Source organism: Tupaia chinensis, unplaced genomic scaffold, assembly GCF_000334495.1.
Source record: "Tupaia chinensis unplaced genomic scaffold, TupChi_1.0 Scaffold000272_1, whole genome shotgun sequence".
NCBI lineage: Eukaryota > Metazoa > Chordata > Mammalia > Scandentia > Tupaiidae > Tupaia > Tupaia belangeri.
The window spans coordinates 1,663,706-1,668,737 of record NW_006159754.1 but is presented as its reverse complement, the minus strand read 5'-3'; the positions used below and the strand labels follow the sequence as shown (position 1 = coordinate 1,668,737).

General features: G+C 37.1%; 1 long non-coding RNA gene across 1 annotated transcript; it reads right to left on the bottom strand.

Annotated features, from left to right (window-relative positions):
* Positions 1 to 140: 140 nt before the first annotated feature.
* On the bottom strand, positions 141 to 1,703 carry LOC114008000 (uncharacterized). Its single transcript, XR_003549568.1, has 2 exons — positions 852 to 1,703; positions 141 to 669 (listed from the first exon to the last, which is right to left on the bottom strand). It is a non-coding gene; the product is annotated as an uncharacterized LOC114008000 (long non-coding RNA).
* Between the last annotated feature and the right edge of the window lie 3,329 nt (positions 1,704 to 5,032).

Sequence of the window (5,032 nt, the reverse complement as noted above, 5' to 3'; positions counted from 1 at the left end):
GGTCAAATTAAAACAAATGAATGAATAAATAAAATTAAATAAATAATTTATAAAATTTTAGTGCCCTAAGTAGCAAACATCTGCATTTGTATCCTAAAAACACTGTCTTGCACATTACACACTAAGGTAATAAAGCCATATTTTACGAACATGTTTTTTATTAATGTAACAAATATTTCTTCCACAATGGCAACTGTGGTAAAAACTCCAATAACATTAGTCAAGCTGTTACCACGTTTTATGATATTCTAATTAATACAGTGCATAGACATTTATAAACTACACAATGACACCAATATGCAACTAATAAATTTTGAAATGTTACAAATACAAAACTATATTCTAAATAGTTTACTTTCCCTTTTCCTTTATATTATTCTTTCAATATTCATGCTTCCCAATAATTCTTTCACTAGACTCTATTAAATTCTAGATTTAGATGTGGTTCCCAATAATTCTTTCACTAGACTCTATTAAATTCTAGATTTAAATGTGGTTAAGCATAAAACAAGAGATGGACATTAACAACATAACTGAATTTTATCAGTGTCTAAGCCATTTAAAGCTATTCTCCAAAGACAAAGGCAGAGAAAACTGGATTTGAATCTTAGGTTCTCATAGTGTAGCCTGTCAGCTTCATGGAGCATCGAAGACCCAAGTCTCAAAAGTCTACCTGTTACTGCAAATACACTACTAATTTACCATGGGAAAAACATACATGGTATGTGTCACTTTTTAGGTCTTTCCCGACTGCCCCACGAACCTTTCCCATTTGCCGTAACATTTCTGTATTGGCATTTAATTCAAACTGCAAAACTGATTACCTGAATTTTCTTTTAAAATAAAAAAACATCCCTGCCATGAAGGCAACTATGTCACTAGAGAAATGTCTACTAGTGGAAAGACCCCAGGCACATTCAGCAGTGTCCTACTTGCCGGAGATGGGACGTCTAGAGTGGTTGGCTGGCGTATAATCACATTACCAAGGTTTTGAACCTTGGTCAAAGATAAAATGACATTATGTCTGAATAGCAATCTCTAAGGAAATTTCAACTTCAATTGTTATTGACTCCTGTCACTATACGAAGAACTTGGGCTGACAGTTCTGCACTCTTTTCTGTCATCTGGAGATTACAGTATGTTCCACTGTGAAGCTGTCATAATCAATCATTAACTGACATGCATTCAACCACTACTCAGTGCCAAAGAATGAGCTGAGGTGTTAGAACACGTGAGTGTTAGGTGGACCCAACGTTGACTTAGTACATTGCTTTTCCTTAAGTCCCTTTATTTCCTCTAGAAAATCTAGGCCTACTTTTAGCTCTCATTTTTACTCCTAAGTAAGAGGCTGAAGTATGTTACATGACCGCTGCTTTTTAACTACTTTTCTATATTATGGTCCTATTTTTAATGCTTTTTAAACTGCGTTTTTAGAACTCTGGAATGATATTTAAAAAATCAAATGTAAAAATGTTTCAATGTTTTCAATAAAATACAATTCCCATATATAAGAGAACTTCAAAAAGTCTATGAAAAAATGGAGTTAAAGTACCAGTTTATTTTGATGCTAAAAAATAAAGTTGAACTCTACACATAGTTTCATAACGCATATTTTCCATGAATTTATTTTTTAAATTTCATTTTTTTTTGAGAAAGAGATTTTTGCTATAGAGAGCATGTGCTCACCAGAGACAGACAGAGAGAGAAAGCAAGAAATCAACCCCCCCCCTCAGGGGAGATGGCCACACCACAATCCCGTCTCTATTCTCCTCTCAGGATCTTGGGCACGCACACACACACGCCCGGTGTGAATTTAAGCCACCAGGTCCGGGACGTGAACTGCGGTTGACTACACGGGAGTCCAGTGACGTAGTCATTTACGCCAACTGCTGGTCCCACTGAAGTCCTTCTTTTCTTATATTAGAATATCTACCTGAGGGTAGACTCCATACACTGAGCTCTACTCCCCACTCCCTCTTCAGCCATACCTCCCTGAGTCCTGAATGCCAGTGGGGCGGTGCCTGGAGAACATCTCAAGATCATTACCTTTTCTCATGGAACTGGCTGGAGCCATTGTGGAGCTATGTGTCACTCTTCCCTGTCAGCATCCCTAGACCACAGGCACTAAGTTAATGTACAAACTCTGGCAACTTTGCTAATCAATAGCCTGACCCTTACCACTCTCAAACAATGTATGTAACAAACCAGAAGCCTGCCTTGGAGAAAGGGAGTCTGTGCTGGTCTTACTCTTCAATCTGTAACATGTATAATGTGAGCCTGTGCTCATGGTGGCATGGACTATTCTCTGCCCGGCCGTTGGCAGGGCTTCCCATCCTTGTAAGTAAATGCTCGTCTTTCCCTGCTGGACCTCCGAGTGTGTTCTTTGGGGTCAAATTAAAACAAATGAATGAATAAATAAAATTAAATAAATAATTTATAAAATTTTAGTGCCCTAAGTAGCAAACATCTGCATTTGTATCCTAAAAACACTGTCTTGCACATTACACACTAAGGTAATAAAGCCATATTTTACGAACATGTTTTTTATTAATGTAACAAATATTTCTTCCACAATGGCAACTGTGGTAAAAACTCCAATAACATTAGTCAAGCTGTTACCACGTTTTATGATATTCTAATTAATACAGTGCATAGACATTTATAAACTACACAATGACACCAATATGCAACTAATAAATTTTGAAATGTTACAAATACAAAACTATATTCTAAATAGTTTACTTTCCCTTTTCCTTTATATTATTCTTTCAATATTCATGCTTCCCAATAATTCTTTCACTAGACTCTATTAAATTCTAGATTTAGATGTGGTTCCCAATAATTCTTTCACTAGACTCTATTAAATTCTAGATTTAAATGTGGTTAAGCATAAAACAAGAGATGGACATTAACAACATAACTGAATTTTATCAGTGTCTAAGCCATTTAAAGCTATTCTCCAAAGACAAAGGCAGAGAAAACTGGATTTGAATCTTAGGTTCTCATAGTGTAGCCTGTCAGCTTCATGGAGCATCGAAGACCCAAGTCTCAAAAGTCTACCTGCCATGAAGGCAACTATGTCACTAGAGGAATGTCTACTAGTGGAAAGACCCCAGGCACATTCAGCAGTGTCCTACTTGCCGGAGATGGGACGTCTAGAGTGGTTGGCTGGCGTATAATCACATTACCAAGGTTTTGAACCTTGGTCAAAGATAAAATGACATTATGTCTGAATAGCAATCTCTAAGGAAATTTCAACTTCAATTGTTATTGACTCCTGTCACTATACGAAGAACTTGGGCTGACAGTTCTGCACTCTTTTCTGTCATCTGGAGATTACAGTATGTTCCACTGTGAAGCTGTCATAATCAATCATTAACTGACATGCATTCAACCACTACTCAGTGCCAAAGAATGAGCTGAGGTGTTAGAACACGTGAGTGTTAGGTGGACCCAACGTTGACTTAGTACATTGCTTTTCCTTAAGTCCCTTTATTTCCTCTAGAAAATCTAGGCCTACTTTTAGCTCTCATTTTTACTCCTAAGTAAGAGGCTGAAGTATGTTACATGACCGCTGCTTTTTAACTACTTTTCTATATTATGGTCCTATTTTTAATGCTTTTTAAACTGCGTTTTTAGAACTCTGGAATGATATTTAAAAAATCAAATGTAAAAATGTTTCAATGTTTTCAATAAAATACAATTCCCATATATAAGAGAACTTCAAAAAGTCTATGAAAAAATGGAGTTAAAGTACCAGTTTATTTTGATGCTAAAAAATAAAGTTGAACTCTACACATAGTTTCATAACGCATATTTTCCATGAATTTATTTTTTAAATTTCATTTTTTTTTGAGAAAGAGATTTTTGCTATAGAGAGCATGTGCTCACCAGAGACAGACAGAGAGAGAAAGCAAGAAATCAACCCCCAGAGGGGACAGCCACGCCACAATCCCTTCTCTCAGGAGTTTGGGCACATATGCACATGAACTTGGGAGTTTTAAGCTGCCGGGTCTGGGACTCAAACTGCTGTCAACTATGTCAGAGTCCAGCGGTACAACCATTACACCATCTATTGGTCCCTCCATGATTTTTTTGTAGATCCCCCTCACGTGTCATTCAAATTAAGTAATTAGATTACATGATTTCTATTTGCCAAGTGTCAATGCTGTAAAATTCAACTGAACTTTCTTTAGTGAAATGAATTTCAATTATCAAGAAAATAGTAATAAGGGCCAGTGGGTGGTGGTATGGTTAAGGAAGCTGGACCCCACATGGCCAACTGTGTGGTTTGAGCCCCAAATCTGGCAGCTTGGGAAATGTACCAGGCATGTGTGCATGCATGTCCAAAACCCTGAAAGGAGAAATAGAGGAGAAAAGATGACAGTTTGGCCATCCCCCACGAGAGTGCTTTCTTATTTTACCTTTCTCTCTCTCCAGCAAACACACGCCCTCTCACAAATTATTATTTTATTAAATGGCAAATGAACCTATTATTTGTGTGTGAATCAAAAGTATGTCTCTTTGGTGGATTCCACCATAGCCTAGTGGTTAAGGGAGCTGGATCCCCACATGGCCAACCGCAGTTCAAATTCTAGTCCTAGCAGCTTTAAAAACATGCCAGACGTATGTGTGTGTGTGTGTGTGTGTGTGTGTGCACCAAACCCTGACAGGATGGAGATATGGAGAAGGGATTGTAGGGAGACCATGCAACATTGGGGGTTGCTTTCTTCCTTCTCTTTCCTCTAGCAAGCACATGCACCATTAGCAATAAAAACAACAAAACTGTGTCTTGTGAAATTATCTGTAAGTCAAACCAAAAAAATTTAGGCAGACAACTGTTAAATATAATGTTAACAGGTACAATGAGCAATAAATTGAAACTTTTTTATTTAACTCACATCTGCTTAGTTTTTTATTTAGTTAAGTATAAAGGCCCAGTTAATCAACTCATTAGGTTGGTCAAGGCAAGACACTTGAACTACACAACAGGATTTAAAAAGCAGTTGGTTTCTTAGTAGTTCTCTGGTAA